The following is a 19,209-nucleotide window of genomic DNA, read 5'->3' as shown; positions in this document are numbered from 1 at the left end:
CGTGAAGGTCGGTCATAAACCTTGGAATAAAGCTTTTCTGATATTTTTCTAGGCTTTTGTGAAAGGACGACACTTGGAAATTCTGCGGACAGCCAGGGGAACCTCAAGTTTGATAGCTTTGAAGAGAGGAGTTACAACTGGGGAAACAGTGGTGAAGGTAGAAAAGGTGAAGTAAGACAGGAGACTAGTTCCTCAGAGTCAGCAGGGCTATGAGAATGCTCTGGTCTGAACTTTAAGAGGTTACTGGAAATGGATAGTTGCATACACATGCACGTGCACTCACACATGCACCTCTGTCAAAAAGACAGAACAGGTGAGCCTGTGGCAAGTTAGGCTAGCATGATTATACTTAAAATCACCTGCCAGGGGAGAGAGGTGTAACTGCCCAGTGTGGCTGTCGACAGGGAGTAAAAATCTGGGCTGCTGTACCCGCAGTGGAAGTACAGTACTCCCCCTCTTAGACCATACCTCTCGGCCAGCTCACTGTCCTTCCTTCCCATCCACTGCTCACTGGCTTGCTGACTCTGTCTGCTCTTTGGTCACTTCTCCCAGCGTCTCTGTCTCTTCATTTTCAGTATCATATCATGGCTCTGGCCTCTGAATGGGTGTCTAACCATCTTAGGTACCTCATTTGACCCAACTCTTGTCCTGTTTTCTTGAGCAGTGAAGTCATAATTTCATGACCTTGTAAATACAGTACATGGAGTAAAACATTTCCTAAACCTGATGTCTTAATAACATGTTTAGAAAATGAACAACTCGTGGAGACAAATGTGTATGTATGAAATATATATATGTATAGATGGAAATGGATACAAAGATGTATAAATATATACATCTGTAAATGTGTGTGCCTGAATGAGAAATGAATAGTGTGTATGTCTGTTAGGTACAAAGAAGCTGTAGCCTATGAGGAAGGGACAGAAGGAACAAGGAAGGAAAAGTAAAGAAACTAAAGCTGACAAAGAGAAAAAGCAAAGATGTCCACTTATCTCTGGCTTTTAATGCAAAACATGTAGCTGTCAGATAATATCACACATCCTCCGGCTAGAATCCCCAGGGTTCTGCCCTTAAAGATGGCGTTTTCTTTCCCAGTCCCTGACCTGGAGGGGCTCCATTCAATCTTCTTTTATTTATTTACTTTTGATCAATCTTAAAAGGTTTTGCTTTGACCGACAGGCTCAAGAACTCCCATTAGCTCTCTAAGATTACTCCTGGTATGTATGTACATATGTATGTATGTGTATGTATATATTTCTGATTATTTCTGGAGTGTCTGGTTGAAGATGGAATCAGAGACACATATTCTTACCACAGTAAAGAAAGATGATAGTAAATAAAGGAACCCCAGTATTAGACATGAGGGTTGAACCTCAATTCTCCCATTTACCTGCTATGTGACCTTCACCAAATTGTCTGCCTTCTCTGGGCCTCAGTTTCCCTATCTATAAAATGGGATCCATGAGAGTACCTACCTCCTAGGTTTGCTGTGAGAGTTAAATGGCTTAATATACATAAAGTTATTGGAACTGCCCTGGCAATGTTTAGACCTCTATGAATGTTAGCCTATTACTGCGTTCCACTTCGGTAAGAATTACTAAAAGTAGTGGCAGACTGCACATTCCCCTAACTCCTTCTGATCAGTCCTCACCCACACCAAGCCTATGTGTCAGAATGTCCACCAAAGACAGTGTCTGAGTGGTCAGGGAGGCTGGAATGAAATGTGTGCAATGGCAGACCTCTGGTTACAGTGGTGGGCCAAGCATTTTCCTCACCTCCCTCCACCTGTGAAAGTCTGATCCAGCCAAATCCCTTGATGCATTTCAGTCTGTATTCATTTCCTTTCCATCTTCTCTTCATCTTTCATTACTCCCTGGTCAGTAGAAAGGGCTGAGTCTCAAGGCTACCACTCCCATTCCACATTCCAGCTTCATTTGCTAAGGAAAATGCTCAGGATCACTGGGCAATTGATGAAGAGAATTTGGAGCTAAGAAGAATCTTTCCCAAGCCTGATTGGTACAAAATACCCTTGGACATTATACCATTAGAAGGTTCCTTAAAAGTTAAGTGACATTTTATAGCTAGTTAAACTTCCCTAATGGGTTTCCTAGAAAAGCCAGATATTCAGAGAAATTGTAGAGTACTGGTGCTCTAACAAAGAGGTCAGTAAATTCTCCACAGAGTTCCTTCACAGGTTTGAAAAATTACCTGCTCACATAGGAACATGTTGGGAACCTGACAGCAGGGACTGCCTCTCCATTTTTACCCTCCCACAAACTGACCACTGGCCTAGCTGTCCTCCCACAGCTAGTCGCTGCAGAAGCCACATTCACGTAAACTTCTGTCAAGCCAGCTGACCGGCCAGTCTGTTTCCTTGCAATATGAGCTACTTTACTGGGACATGTGTCTTTAGGTTAATACCCTTTTGATCCAGAGATTCCACTTACAGCAAGTTGTCCCAAGAAATAATCAGAGAAGTGCCCATGGCTGATTGTGTGGGTTCAGTCAGTGGTGCCAACTGTTTTGTAATATCAACATTGGAAATAACCTAACTGACCAGAACTAGGGGATGGCATAAATTAATTATGTCGCAGTCATACAATGAAATACTTATCAGTCTTTACTAATAAGTATGGGATTTATAATTATTGACATGGAAAGATACCCACAATGTCTTTGATGAGTAATAATAGCCATTCACTGAACAGTATCCTCAGATAATGCTACTTATTAAAGTTGTATTCATATAAATGTGTCCAGAGAGCTATAGAGAATTATGCTCACCAAAACATAAAAGCAGTTATCTCTAGAATTAGGTAATGAGTAATCTTTACTTTTTTTCATTAAAAATATTTTACAATAATACAGTATATCATTTTACAATCTAAAAAAAAGCTGCATTTTATTTCTGAGGGAGGAAAATGAGCTAGGTTTCAGGTTTTCGGAGTGAGATCTAATTACACCAATCAGGTAATAACATAATAATAATTAACATTTATTGAGCACTTACTGTGCACCAGAGACTCTGTTCTAAGTACTTTCCATGTCTCAAATCACTTAATCTATATGACAGTGTAATGAGGCAAGCCTTTTATTGCTGGTATTTAATAAATAATAAAACAGAATCCAAGAGAGAAAGTCATTTGTTCAAGGTCTCAGGGCCAGGACATGGTGAAACAAAGATTTGGACAGAGATCTCTGGTCATGAGCCCTGTGCTCCTCCGAGTATGGTTCATCTGCTCCTTCTCGGCAAGGAGGAGTGGGGGTGCCGGGTCTGAGGAGCGGGCCGGTGACAGGAGCAGGACTCTGTCCTCTTTTCCCTGCTGTTCCCTAAGGCTCCTCAGCCTCCCACTGTCCATTTGTTTGCTTAACCCCTCTAAGCTTCAGCTTCCTCTTTTGTAAAACAAGGAAGCCTTCTTAAGCCATCCAACCTAGAATTAATCAGTTCCTTTTGTATACTGTGTACCGACCTGGTAGCTCCTTCTGTTGTGGCACTTATATTGCTCCCCTACTGTCACCACCAACATCCCATCTCAGGCTGAGGGGCAGGCCCCAGCGTTCCCCAGTGGACAAGTTGTCACAGAGGCTGGAAGACCCCTGCACACTCTCTGTGCCTACATTTACCACCCTCTGTGAGAATCCTGTTCATTTGTCTTTCTCCCCATTGGACACGAACCCTTTGAGGCAGAAACAATGTCTTAGATACTTCTGCATCCTTCATGCCTGGAACATAACATTGTTCAATTATTAAACATTCTTTGTGGACTGAATATCTGAAAATCACAGCCATGTGGCCTTCAGATTCCAGAGTAATAGGGAAAGCAGTACTTGCATATTAATTTATTTTTTTGTTTTTTGCTTTCTACCTCATCTGACACCAAGTTCAGAGTAAGAATGGTCATTAAATAAAGTCACTGTTTTTAAATATTTATTTATTTTTAATAGGTTGATGATTGCGTTACAATATTGGTTTGATTTCTGCCATACCTCAACTTGAAGTAGCCATGGGTGTACATATGTCCCCTCCCTCGTGAACCTCCCTCCCACCTCCCACCCTTTCCCACCCCTTTAGGTTGTTCCAGAGCCTGGTTTGAGTTCCCTGAGTCATAGAGCAAATTTCCATTGGCTCTCTGTTTCACATATGGTAGTGTATATGCTTCCATGCTACTCTCTCCACTCATCTCACCCTCTCCCTCCTCTCCCCCGCCTTGTCCATAAGTCTGTTCTCCATTGCTGCCCTGCAAATAGGTTCATCAGTACCATCTTTCTAGATTTCATATATATGTGTTAATATACATTATTTGTTTTTCTCTTTCTGACTTACTTCACTCTGTATAATACGCTCCAGGTTCATCCACATCATTAGAACTGATTCAAATGCATTCCTTTTTATGGTTGAGTAGTATTCAGGTATATATCCCACAGCTTCTTTAACCATTCATCTGTCGATGGACATCTACGTTGCTTCCATAGAGAAGTCACTAATTTTTGACATGCCACTTAAGCAAAAGGGACCAGAAGGCTCTATTTCACATTGATCATCTAACGTAAGATTCTATTCATTCTATGTAAATTATAAAAGATCATGAACAGAACTCCTTCTCTTGTTTCAGGCATTTTACCTGTAGTGCTTAGTTAACGCACACGGCTGGTGAGGAGTGGAACCTGATCCAGCTTTTCAGCCCCTGTCTCAGCTGCTCTCCACTCTCTACATAGCACCACCCCTCTAACCAGTTACTGTGGTTTCTAAAAGCAAACCTGCCACTACCTCTGGCATCTTAGGAGAGATCAACTCATGTCTGAGTACTTACACTTTTCTCCCCACTGGTAAACTAAGGCTCATGATATCACCTCTTTTTAGCAAAAAAAACAAAAACAAAAACAAAAACAAAACCGAAGAGGCATGGACAGATATATTTAAACAGCCACTGTTAATCTCTGGGTACTCACCTACTTTTCTCCCTTTCACTTACTTTTCTTCACAAGGACTGCTGTGACCATCATCACCTAGGAATTCCCTAATGTTGAGTCACCAATTAGGGCAGACTGGTTAATTCAGAACCACCTGAAAGAAGTTTTGAAAAATACATATTTTTGGATCGCACCTCTGGAGATTTTGAATCAAGAGGTCTGGAGTAATGCCCCGGCATCTGTATGTGTTTTGAAGTTCCCCAGGGGATTCTGCTGTGCAGCCAGATCTGGGAATCACTGATCTGACCCCAAAACATGAGTCAGCTGTCTTGTCCTGCCCTTGACTACATTTGAAACAATGAGTCATCATTTCACTTTTTTTTTTCCCCAAAGTGAATTGAAACCAAAGAGCCAAACCTCAGATTTCCTTTACCTGACTGTAACTTCAAATGTCCCCTTCACTTGGTCCAAGCACTGCATCTGCTTCCCCAGGTGAGGCTTCAGGTGATAGACTCCCTCCGCTGTTTAGTCCTGGGAAGATGTTGCAGTCTTGATCAGCCCTGGTTAGGAAGTCCCTGGGTGAAATGGCTGTGTGATATTTGATTTATAATAAGACATATCTATTTGGTCTTTTGTCTCCATTTCTGGCACAGAGTTCCTAAAAAGTTTGGAACTCTGGGGATCCTTCAGTCCTGAGTTGGCTGGGACCACACCGGGTTCATCTTAGAGCAAGCCTAGATGTTTGGGTTCAACACTAATGCCTCCCTCTGACCTCCCAGCGATGAGCCAGGACAAGGGAAAGGGAGACTTTAGAACACATGTAGATTATTTGGTTCTGTAGGTTTACCTTGTTCTTCTCCTCCCAACCACCCTAAAAATTAGGTCAGGCAGTTAGCTTGCAGCAATAGGTAAATCTCAGGCATTTTTGCTCTTTTGTATTATTAGAACTGTCTGATATAATAGAGACCCACTTGAGCAAAAATCATAATTCCACACAGGTATCTGGTCAAACCAGAAGTTGGGACTACAACCCAGACTATAGAAAGGTCTGGAACAAGTACCAAAATTCTGGTCAGGGCCCCTCTGTTTCTCATCTACTAACTAAAGGGTTTCTCTCTGAAGAGTTTATATGGGCTACATATTCGAAGATGCTCAAACGTTTTTTTAGAAATTGTTGCCAATAGTTTCCCGTCAAACCTCTTAGCCTGTTGGGTAGAGCATGACCCTTCGTCTCATTTATTTTCATTTCTTTGGGGTATATATACCTAGGAGTAGAATGCTGAGTCATACCGTAAATCTATGTTTAACTTTGAGGGGAACTGCTAGAATCCAGTCCCCCTTGAAATTCCAATCATATATCCTTTTCACATATCCCTCCTCCTTCCAGAACAGGCTAAAGTATGGCTCTGTTATCTTGGAGTCGGGGAGGGAAATATTTCCAGGCTTCAGTCTGGCCTGATAAGGGCCCAGAACTCCTGTGCCCGTGATTTCCCTCCCTCTGTGTCACCTGAAGCCTCAGTAACTCTGGGGGTGTTCAGAGACCACTGAAGGCTCTGGGGCCTAGAATTAGGGGTGACCCCATTTTCTTCATCCTTGAAAACAGCTTTACAGTTTTTCAGACCCTAGAGGTAAAGAACCGCCTGCCAGTGCAGGAGACATAAGAGACGTGAGTTCAATCCCTGAGTCCAGTCTTTTCCCTGGCAAAAGAAATGGCAACCCACTCCAGTATTCATGCCTGGAGAATCCCATGGACAGAGGAGCCAGGGGGGCTATAGTCCATGGGGTCACAGAGAGTCAGACACAACTGAACAACTTAGCACACACACAAGGTATGGGATACTCCAGTGAACCCCCACCCCCACTTCAGGCAAGAAGCAGGTATTAATGTCTTCATAAAAGCACTCTCAAGCATCAAGGATGTATGTCTAGCACCCCCTTTTCTCCCAAGAACCAGAGAAGAAGAAAGTAAACATTCCCTCCAGGCCCTCCACAACCTCCTTGTTGTCTCTTGAATCCCTCTCATTTAGTTTTTCTTGTTAAAGGCTGGTGAAGCATTTCAATTTCTCCCATAGTCCTCTCTTCTGCACCCTCATTTCCTGTCCCCACCCTTGCACTTGGGAGATTTCTCTAGGGAATTTGACCTTAATGAAACCTGACTTTTGTGACTTCGGTAACTTTTTTCTCTATGAGGAGCCATCTCCCCAGTTATTTCTTCCCCATTCGGTGACATGGGGATTGCTATAGCAGGAAAAGTACTTAATCACTATTTTAAATCAAACTATTAAACTTACAATAAACCTCCCATTTAGATGAGTTTCTTTCAGAAAGTGAAGGAAACCTGGGCCTCGTTTCTTCTAAATACAACCATCTCAGTTGCTCTGGCCAGAATATTCATCCACACTTTTCCCTTCCCTCACTTTGAGCAAGGGTTTTCCTTCACAGATAGAGATCACGTGGGATTCCAAGCTACGTGTGTGACTTCTAATATGATGGCAAGTGACCAGCCTCCAGCCCCTGGGTTGACTGCAACTGAAGAAGTCTAGTTTTCAGGGTGGCCCACATGTGGATTCCCGCCCCTCCCCCATCTGACTCCCTCAACCTATGACTTTTTCCTCACCTCTGAATCCCCTATCCCCATTTTTCGAGAGAGGAGGTTAGCCATCATTCCTTTTTGTCACATTCCAGATAAACTCACATCAAGACGTTGGCCCCTGACTTTAGGAAGGTTGCTAAGGCTGGTTCTAGCTAAGTTGCTGGCTTCTTGCAGTTCCCGAGAAGCTCTTTCTGGGCTCTTTCTCTTTATCCAAGTCCCCAAAACCCAGGGAACATTTCTTTCTCACACTTAGATTTGTGTTCTTTTTAAATTTTTTCTTCCCAATAAGGCCTAGTAAAGTGGGAAATACTGGACTTATTTTTTGGACCTGAAGTAGCTAACATTGATTTAGCACCTGCTAGTGACAAGCACTGTTCTAAGTGTATATGTGAGCTTTTTTTCTTTTACTTCCTGTTTTATTGAGACATAATTAACATACCACACTGTGTAAGTTTAATGTGTGCAGCATCATGACTTGACATACATGCACCATGAAATGATGCCCACAAGTTAGTGCATATTTTTCATCTCATATAAATACGAAATTTTAAAAATTAGAAAAGAAATTCTCTCTTTCTTAGGATTTACTCTCTTAACAACTTTCATATATAACATACAGCAGTGATCGTTATGTGTATCCTTGGTACATTACATCCCTAGTACTTATTTACCTTATAATACTGAAAGCTTGTACAGTTTGACCACCTTCATCAAATTCCCCCTCCATCCGCCCTTGCCTCTGGTAAACACAAATCTCATCTTTTCCTATAAGTTTGTTTGCTTGCTTTTGAAGGATAATTTACCTATAACACTATGTTAGTTCCTGGTATACAACATAATGACTCAATTTTTTTAAACATTTTATTTCATGTGAATTTCATATGGTACAAAAGTATTATATCTTTGAACTTGTCACTCAAATAGGAGGTTCTTTCAGTTCTGTAGGCCAACCTTCTTTCAGAGGCAAATACTTTTTTTAAAAATAATATTATGTAGAACATATATAGAAAATTTTCTCTTATAAAAACAAAAGTATTTGGACATTTTAAATTTAGTACAGCTTAGCATCCCGGTTTCTGTTGATAGATTTAGTTAATTGTTAGGAGGTTTATATATAGGAAAAACTCTGTAAATGGTAGATATATTTTAACCCTTGATTAAGGGTGACATGTCTGACTTAAATTTGTTCTTATTTTTTAAAATAATTTTTAAATTTTATTCTGTTTTTTTGGTTGCACTGGGTCTTTGTTGCTACACACAGGCTTTCTCTAGTCGCAGCAAGTGGGGTCTATTCATTGCAGTGCACGGGCTTTTCATTACAGTGGTTTCTCTTGTTATGCAGCACAAGATGTAGGCACATGGGCTTCAGTAGTTGTGGCTTAGGGGCTCTAGAGCACAGGCTCAGAAGTTGTGGCACATGGGCTTAGCAGTTCCGCAGCAGGTAGGATCTTCTCAAACCAGGGATTGAACCATGTCCCCTGCATTGGCAGGCAGATTCTTATCTGATGTACCACCAAGGAAGTCCTATGTTCTTGTATTTTTTTAAGAAGAAACCCCATTTGTAAATTCAAATTTGGTTTTCCCTTTATAATTTTTTGCTCAGTATTTTGAACACTTTGATTTTCTTCTTTTTGTAAAGACGTTGAGTTTCTCCCTCTTTTCTCCTCTCAAATTCTTGCTTCTTAGCGGCAAGCTTAGCTCTTACCTGTTTATGTTCTTCATGTGTTTTTTGATTTGATAGTTTTCTTTTTGTTTTTATTTGGCATAGTAATAGAGTTGTTTCTAGCTGAGATTGCTCAGTATTCAAACATTCTTCAGACAATACCCGGTCAATGCTACACTGCTCTTCTGACAAAGGCAGGTCAACTTGTTCTAACAAAGACTAGTCAGCTTTTCTTTCTTTTTTAAATTAATTAATTGATTTATTTGGCTTTGTTGAGTCTTAGTTGTGGCACTCAAGATCTTTCACTGGGCTCTGAAGCACGGGCTCAGTAATTGCAGAGTGAGGGCTTATTTGCCCTGCAGCATGAAGGATCTTATTTCCCTAACCAGGGATCAAACCTGCATTCCTTACATTGCAAGGCAAATTCTTAGCCACTGGACCACTAGGGAGGTCCCCAGTCAGCTCTTCTAAGCTGCTTCTGGAGTCTTTCCTCTTTAGCTGAATAGAGATGTTTCTGATGATCAGGGTATCACTCTGTGAATTGAGATTCCTATGAGGTTTGAAACTTCTTTTCCCTTCATAGCAATATATTATAATCTTGCTGAATGTTTAGTTTTTAAATGCAAAGCCTTGTCCCTCAAGAACACTCCCCATGAAGACTTGGAGATGGTTAGATCACCATGTTCTTTTCACATTTTTGAATCCTACTTGTGAAGCACTTTCACCATGTGTCCCAAAGTTCCCTGTCTGCCACTTTCCTGGCAGCCTCACCAATGCCATGGGGCCCGATGAGGTAGAAGAAGGGAAACAGTAGAGAGTATATCTCCCTCCAGAAGAAAGGCAGGAACTCTGGGGGGTGGTATGTGGACCCCACAGATGCTAAACTTTTTAGAGTCTTGCAGGGGACATTCATCCATTCTCCGAAGGGAGGTCAAGTAACAGCAGGCAACTCTCATTGAAAGCATATGCCTAGAGCTGTGGGTGGAGAAGCAGTTCCCCACACAGCCCAATTCTTGAGGTCTAGACAGCCACTCCTATTTGCAGCTACTACAAGTTTCATCCCTTCTTCTTTAAGAGATAAAATATAAAGAATGAGAAGAAAGAAAGGAGAATGCTGCTTTTTCAGAAGAAAAACAGTTAGGCAGGGGAGATTTAGAGGTAAGACATGTTAAGAGGATTAGAACACATCAGAGAAATACGACTAAGAAAACCTACCCTGTCCTTCTGACCTCAGTCCTATGAACCAAGGGAATTGGGGTCATAGGAATGAAGTTGGTCTCCCAGGACTGCATGCAAGTTGTCCTTTCCTTGCCACCAGGTTGAAAAGCCTTATGGGGTAGTGGGGCCTCAGAGGCCTGAGTTAAAATACAGCCATGAAACTGAGGAAAGTTTGCTTGATGTCAACTGTTTCCTTGTATGTATCATGGGTCTAACAGTATCTAGACCACAAGTTGCTCCAAGAATGAAATGAAGCTCTGTAGAGGGTTGAATAGCGTTCCCCCAAAATTCCATGCCCACTGGAGCCTCTGAATGTGACCTTATTTGAAACTAGGGTGTTAGCAGATGTAATTAGTTAAGATGAGGTCATACTGGAATAGGGTGGGCACTAACACAATGGCTGGTGTTCTTATAAGAAGAGGAGAGGACACAAAGAGTATGAGCAAGGAATAAGGTCATAAATAAGGTGAAATGAAGGCAGAGATTAGAATGATCAGCTGCAGCCAAGGAATGCCAAGGTTTGACAGGAGCCCCCAGAAGGTAGGAAGAGGCAAGGAAGCATTCTTCCCTGGAGCCTTTAGCGGGAATATGGCCATGTGACACCTTGACCTCAGACTTCTAGCCTCCGAAATTGTGAGAGAAATGTAGATAGACTGTCTGTGGTTTTAAGCCACTCAGGTTGTGGTGATTTGTTACAGGAGCCTAAGAAAACAAATAAAATCTATGCAAACTTCTTGGTGCGTAGCTAGAATGTGCAACGCTGAAAGTGAAACCAAAGCTTCCCAGTAGGCTGGGCTGTAATCAGTTCCTTAGAATCAGTTTTGGTTTGAATCGTCCTCATGTTAAGAGAAAGCCTGAGCTGGATGGGGATGATCTCTTTTCTCCTCTTGCTTAATGTACCTTATCTCCATATTTTTTTGCAGCCGTCATCGTATGTCCCTCTGCCAGCTAGAAAGAACCCAGTGGTCTCGGTAGCAACCTAGGTTTTATTTTCATTTTGGCTGTTTGTTTTGTTGGCTTCTCTGAGGACTGACAAAGAGCAACTGTTTGTTGTTTTATTTTCTTTGGAGTCTTTGCCTGAGGAGCCTCACCAAGGCCTGATGGGAGTATCAAGTGGGCTGTGATTGTCTCGTTTTGTGAGTTGGTGTTGTGGACCATGATGAGGCTGCCACAGTCGGGTAAGTGCAGGCACATTTTCTCTCCAGACCATTGGAGATGTGAGAAACTGCCTCAGAAATTGTGTTCAGGGGCATAAGCAAGCTAATTTCCACCTGTCCTCAAAACAGTAGGATTTCTCTTGTTGGTCCTATGCTTATCATTCTTGCTGAGCAGTTTTAAAAGATGAGTTTTTTCTTTTCTGCACAAAATAAATGTGAACAGAAAAAATTGAAATATTCCTGAAATTGTCACTCCACTTAGAATTTTGGAAAGTTAATGGAACTTAAAAATTTGGTTTTTTACATCCAACATCTGTTTGTGATTAACCCTTTGGCAGGCAGTCAACATTCCACAGTAGCCTGTGTTTACAAGGTATGTTCTAAAAATCAATTGTTTAAAACAAACAAACAAACCAGGACTTCCCTGGTGGTCCACTGGTTAAGACTCCTAGCTTCCAATGCAGGGGTTGCAGGTTTGATTCCTGGTCAGGGAAGTAAGAGCCCGCATGCCGAGGGACACGGCAAAAAAACCAACCATGCGTGTTAGCTTATAGACAACCATTATTTAACAAAAGTGTGGCTTGGGCCTACTAAGGGCTTCTATTCTACATAAAATGATAACAGAAAGTTTAGCAAAATGAAGGAAAACCACTATTGGTCACTACCCATGTGTACATAATAGAATAGAGATGATAAGGAACTCATGTGAGAAATGGTTGACGTGAGGAGGTGAAACTTGAATGAAATAATCTACAGATAAGGTCTTCTAACCCTGAAATTCTGTGGTTCTGTGAAAGGAAATGAATGACATACATTGATAAAATGCACAGTAAGAGTATTCACTGTGAGCAGCAATCAGATAGTTGTGCATGTGTGGTAGGTCATTTCAGTCACGTCCAACTCTTTGTGACCCCATGGACTGTAGCCTGCCAGGCTTCCTTATGCATGGGATTCTCCAGGCAAGAACACTGGAGTTGCTATGCCCTCCTCCAGGAGAACTTCCTGAACCAGGGATCAAACCTGCAGCTCTTACATCTCCTGGATTGGCAGGCAGGTTCCTTACCACTACCACCACCTGGGAAGCTGTCAGACAGTTGTAGCAGGAGTTAAATGGCAGTTGACCTGGATGTTCTTTAAGCTCCCTTTGAAGTCTAAGAGTTTATGAATAGATGAACTGTATCTGTTGCCACTCAGAACTGGTCTATTTGCCTTCATTACCTGAACTCTCACTATCAACATATCTTCCTGGCTTTCTGTTCAAGGTGTCTTTTCAGATTTCTTCTGTCTGTGAACCTTTCCATTAAACTTCAGCTCCTTATAGGCTAAGACACACCTTTTAGGTCCTCTGAATCCCCAGTGCCCATCATACTGTATATGCATATGTATATGCATAGGTTCTCACTGAGTGCTTGTTCAGTTGTTGAATTAGTTGATTTGATGAAATGGCAGGTAAATCATCAGATGTGGGATGTTTGCATAATATATAGCAGGCAAGGAGCTGATGGAAGTGAAGCAGATTCCTCAGGGACAGTATTAGGAGTCATACTTCAGATTGACTTGCTTTAAGATGCTTTGGACAGTGATCCTTAGGTTGTTGTGTGTCATTTTTATTCCACATGGCAACATCCAAATATGCCGCCAGCATTAACTGTGTCATACTTGGGTTACCCTGTAATGAGGCAACTGCATCCTGGTCTCCTCATATCCCATCCTGGGTCTTCTGCAGTGGGGCTTCCTCAGGCTGTGTTCCCCTAATTTTCCAATCAACTCGCAGAATTCTAGGATAGATGGAGGAATCTGAAAGTTTATCCAGCCCCAGTCACCTCAGTGCTCTCCAGCCTTTTTGAATACCCCTGGGACTGATTCCCAGTTCTTGCTCTCCTGATCTCTCTATTATCAGCCCCTTCTGCTTCTTGGGATTTTCCTCCTATGGCTCTGAGATATTGTGATAATGAAGCTTCTCACTCTTAGATCATTTCTTCTCTGCCTTCTTCTCTGGTCTCCAAATTTTGGAGCATTCCTCAGAGTTCAGACTTTTTCTTTCTAATCTCTTTTTTTGTACTCTCCCTCTCAGAGAGTTAATTTATTCCCTAGTATCATCTCACATTTTTATTAGAATTAACTTCTTTATCTCTAGTCCCAAATAGTGTCCCAAACTTTAGACCTACAGTTTTCTTGACTGCCTTGTATTACTTCTTGACTCAAACTCAACCCATCATCTTCCCTTTAAAAATCAGTTCTTGGTCTTATATTTGTCCCCCACCCCCAATAACATCAATATTGTCTCGACAGTCTGGCCTCAAAAACCACAATCAACTTGTTGCTTCTCTTTCTTTCCCATGTGGCTAATCACTTGTCAATTGTTTTGTCAATTTTCCCATCAGTTGTCTTATAATAAATTTCTCCTTCTTCTCCCTTTCTTCCTTTTTTGTTTTGACACTAAATCTGGGGCTTTACCAAACTTCTGGATGAATACTGTGAACCCCCTAATCAAGTAGCTGACCTCTAATTCCACTTTCCCACTATTATATACTAAAGGGGGAAAAAAACCCTCAGATTTAATCTTTCCAAACTTCTTTGTTATTGTCACTCAGTGTTTGAATGACTGTTACTGTCTTTCTTGGCAGCTCTACCTGGTATTAAGCTCTTAACATTCTCAAATTGTATTTCCAGCCAGGTTATGCTCTTCATTGTCTTCCTCAACATGCCCTACATGTTTGCTCCTGGGCCGTCTGCAGTGCCCTTAAGAGTTGTTCAGCTCTCCAATTGCTATCAGTGCTTCAAAGACTCACTTCAAATCCCATCACTACCAGTCAGCTTCCAGGGTTTTTTTATCTTCATGCAAAATATTTTATGCCACTTATTATTATTTTTAATGTGTACAAGTTTTAACCTTCTGACTGTGTTATAATGTCTTTAAAGGTAGGGATGCTTTCTTAGGTGAATCCTTCTATTGATTCTCACAGTCTAATACAAAAACTTGCAAAAAATGGGAGCTTAGTATTTATTGATTAAAAAGTTGAGATTCAATTTGAATTTAAGTTAAATTTGAACTGCTAAGTTAAATTCATTAGAATTGTGTCTTAAGTCTACAGATAGTCTACCTGGGTCTCAGATCAAAAGTTCAACTTTATGTCTATGTACACATTCATATGATGAAAGTGAAAGAGGAGAGTGAAAAAGTTGGCTTAAAGCTCAACATTCAGAAAACGAAGATCATGGCATCTGGTCCCATCACTTCATGGCAAATAGATGGGGAAACAGTGGAAACAGTGTCAGACTTTATTTTTTGGGGCTCCAAAATCACTGCAGATGGTGATTGCAGCCATGAAATTAAAAGACGCTTACTTCTTGGAAGGAAAGTTATGAGCAACCTAGATAGCATATTCAAAAGCAGAGACATTACTTTGTCAACAAAGGTCTGTCTAGTCAAGGCTATGGTTTTTCTAGTAGTCATGTATGGATGTGAGAGGTGGACTGTGAAGAAAGCTGAGTGCTGAAGAATTGATGCTTTTGAACTATGGTGTTGGAGAGGACTCATGAGAGTCCCTTGGACTGTAAGGAGATCCAACCAGTCCATTCTGAAGGAGGTCAACCCTGGGATTTCTTTGGAAGGAATGATGCTAAAGCTGAAACTCCAGTACTTTGGCCACCTCATGTGAAGAGTTGACTCATTGGAAAAGACCCTGAGGCTGGAGGGATTGGGGGCAGGAGGAGCAGGGGATGACAGAGGATGAGATAGCTGGATGGCATCACCGACCCGATGGACATGAGCTTGAGTGAACTCCGGGAGTTGGTGATGGACAGGGAGGCCTGGCGTGCTGCGATTCATGGGGTCACAAAGAGTCAGACACGACTGAGCGACTGAACTGAACTGAACACATTCATATGGGCTTCCCATATGACACAGTGGTAAAGAATCTACCTGCCAGTGCAGGAGCCGCAAGAGACATGAGTTAGATCCCTTAGTTGGGAAGAGCCCCTGGAAGAGGAAATGGCAACTCACTCCAATATTCTTGCTGGGGTAATCTCATAGACAAAGGAACCTGGTGAACTACAGTCTACGGGGTTGGAAAGACTCAGACACGACTGAACCCTCACACACATTCCTATAATTACACATTTATAAGTTAAAGTGTATTAATTATCTCTATGATATCATCTTAAGTCTCTTTCTTAAATGCCTTTTAGAGGAGAGGAGTGAAAAGCTTTAGCTGGAATAAGGCCAGTCTTACTTATTGTAACTTTATCTTGGACACTAGTGATCAAATGTTACTGATATGCCAATGGTACTTTTGGTAGTTAGAAATGGAATCACACATTAATACCTAAAAATATTATTTTCATGGTTCATCAAAAATCTTGGTATGTTGCACACTTGAGGATTACCTAACATGGTGAAACAAAATAGTTGAGATTGGTTGTTAACTACATAGATGGCACATAGAAGGGACTGTGGAAATCACCTAGTTCACCCTTCTTTTGTAGAAAGTGGAGAATAAGTTCCTAAGGCAGCAGAGACAAAGACCGGATCTCCTGTCTCCTAAAACCTTCCACCATGCCACCAAGAGCAACAGCTTCTCTAGTGGCCTGGGTACCAACAGAAAGAGGGCAGCAATTCGAGCAGGACCTTTCACAAATCTAAAAATGGTAGCTTTCACTTCTCACTCTCAAGCTTGATCATCTCCTGACCAAGAGGGCCCTTCTTGGCTCCTCCTGGAGCCACAAGAAAATTTCTCAATGCTTATCCTATGCCATTCTGTTCCATTTTAGGTCACTCTTTCAGGCCCTGCCTGACTGAGTATGAAAGAGTTCATACTTCCCTCAACTACTTGCCTTGCCCTCAACTACAACATGCTCATAGGCAGAATTATCAAGAACTACTCAGAACTTCATTAAGAATTATCCAGAAATTAAGAAATTCCGCTAAACTAATTACTTGATTAAAAACTATTTTTTCCACTCACATTCCTAAGTATTTATTAGAGGCTACCCTGCCTGATACAAGGATAGCTATAATCTTCCTCTGCTTGATGAAAAGACTAGCAAAACCAAATACATCCATAAGGAATATATAATTAAGATGAAAATTAACAATTGACCAGGCATAGGCCAGGCATAGGAAAATATTTATATCCAAAACAAAGGTGAGTTTTAAAAGAGAAAGCTAGAGAAGGCTGTGGTTGTTTGAACATGTTCATTGCATTGTGGAAAAGAGTCATCACAATGCTCATTTGGCTGAAGAAGTACCTCACCCATCGGTGCTCTGTAAATGATGCATCAAGTTAATTGATTTAGCAATGCACCCTATAAGTTCTCCAAATAAATTCTTCCAGGCCCTGCCTGGCTGAGTATGAAAGAATTCATACTTCCCTAACATTAAATGCTTTAAGAATCCACTTTTTTTCAGAAAATGTGGTTCTCATAAGGAGACCAGGAGGCAGAAGTCTTATCCAGATTGCCGTGTTTTGAGGGAAATTGGTGAGGGACTTGAGATACCTGTGGAAACATTCTTCTGGGAGATAATCTTGTCAATAATCTTACTGTTAAAAAGGGATCACTTTCTACCTTTTGTGGAAAATTTTGTTTCAGTGTGTACCCTGTGCTTAAAGAATTCCAGGAATGAGGCCTCCCCATGCATGAGTGGCCCATTCTATTGTGAGTGGCTCTGTTTGATAAAAAGTTCTTGTATGTATCCCAAATAAACAGCCACTATATAGTTTCTGTTTCTCTGACAGAATGTGTCAATTGGGAGTCTGTAGACTAAGATTCCTGAGCATGATGCTAAATTGTCATGCATACAAACACTCATTCACTTGTCTGTTCAGCACACAGTTATAAGGACCAAATCAAGGGCAATCCACCTTTTGCATCCAAAGGGCTCTATGACCCTATGTATATGGCCAGCTATGCTATGCCACTTTACATAATGGACTTGAGTATCCCTGGATTTTGGTATCTGCAGACAATCCTAGAACCAATACCCTGCAAGATACCGGGGGATGACTGTACAAAGAGCTCCTGTTCTAGCCTGGAAGACATCACCTTGTAAACAGTGGGAGCTGTTGAAGTCTTTTAAGCAGGAGTGACATGGTTTAGGTTTGATTATTCGGTTTTCAAGAGATTGTTCTGCCTGCTAGGTAAAGGGATGGTTCATCCAATAAATATTAACTGAGTGCCTTCTTATTGCCAGACTGTGCTCTAGGGTTGAAGGCATAGTAGTAAGCAAACAGACAAAGATCCCTGCCCTTTGAGTGATTATATTATAATGGAAGACAGCAGGTAATATTAATAATATAATAAAAACAGGTACATTATATGGTAAATTCAATGGTAACAAAAGTTTTGGGAAAGAGAGACAGACAAGGAAAATTGGAAATGCTGGGGAGGGGAGAGGTGGTGCTGTTGCAGTTTTATATAAGGCAGTCTCACTAGAAAGAGCAAAGAAAACATCCAAGGGTGGGGGTAGGCACACTGGCAGCAAGATCCACTCTTGAAGGGGTGGATCTGAGGAAGGCATTGCACAGGCTGGAGGTGGGCTCAGGGCCATTTGGGCAGGGAAGTCTAGCATCCCAAAGACACAGATTGTAATGGGTCATGGGTAAGGTCGAGGGCTCTGGATAATACCTCTCAGCCCAGCAAACACCCCACACTGCAGAAGGGGCATGGCCACAATAGGGTTTTCTAAAGCATGGCAGGAGAGGCTTAACACAGAGGCCTCTCTTATATGGGTTATTGGAGGGACTTATGATTTTATTCTCAGTGAAATATTGAGCCACCAAAATGTTTTGAGCAGACATGATTCAACTTATATTTTTAAAGACTCGCTCTGGTTCCTGTGTTGAGAATCACCTGTAGGAAGCCAAAGTTAGAATCACCATGAGAGAGAGTGATGGCTGAGATTGATATATTAATAGAAGCAGTGAGATGTGGTCAGATTCTGGATATATTTTAAATAACGGCTTATAGGATTTGTTCATGAATCAGATGAAGGTGAGAGAACATAGGAGTCAAGGATGACTCCAAGATTTGTGACCATTAGAGAAAGATGGAACAGAAGGAAGCAAGACTAGAAGGTAAAAATGGCATGAGGAGACTATTCTATGCTATGTAAGGAGAAATGATGTGAAGCTGAATTAAGGTGATAGTAGGGCTGTGGGAAGAAGAGGCATCATCCAGGAAGTAGAATTAATAGGACTGAGGGATGGACTGAATGTGTGAGATGAGAGATGAGTAGGTTTAAGATGACCCCCCAGGATTATGGCTTGAAGTAAGAGTTATTATTATTGACTCTTTATGGAAATGGGATACAGAAGTTTTTATAAACTATCTAAGGTCTTGAAAGTGAAAGCGTTACTCACTCAGTCATGTCCGACTCTTTGTGATCCTGTGGACTGTAGCCTGCCAGGTTCCTCTGTCCATGGAATTCTCCAAGCAAGAATAATGAAGTGGGTAGTCATTCCCTTCTCCAGGGGATCTTCCCAACCCAGGGATTGATCCTGCATCTCCTGCATTGCAGGCAAATTCTTTACCATCTGACCCACCAGGGAAAAGGCTAATAATTTGTAGACTCAGAATTTGAACTCAGAATGTTCCTGACATTAGAACCTGAACTCTTAATCACTGCATGGGGCACATTATCCTTAGATGAAAGAAGACTTCTGGTT

The 19,209-nt window shown here is 41.5% G+C and overlaps 1 pseudogene; it reads right to left on the bottom strand.

Annotated features, from left to right (window-relative positions):
* Positions 1–8,892: 8,892 nt before the first annotated feature.
* On the bottom strand, positions 8,893–9,947 carry LOC138080708 (thyroid transcription factor 1-associated protein 26-like; annotated as a pseudogene).
* Between the last annotated feature and the right edge of the window lie 9,262 nt (positions 9,948–19,209).

Source organism: Capricornis sumatraensis, chromosome 6, assembly GCF_032405125.1.
Source record: "Capricornis sumatraensis isolate serow.1 chromosome 6, serow.2, whole genome shotgun sequence".
Classification (NCBI taxonomy): Eukaryota; Metazoa; Chordata; class Mammalia; order Artiodactyla; family Bovidae; genus Capricornis; species Capricornis sumatraensis.
Note: the sequence above shows the minus strand (reverse complement) of the source record. Positions and strands in the feature narration are given on the sequence as shown.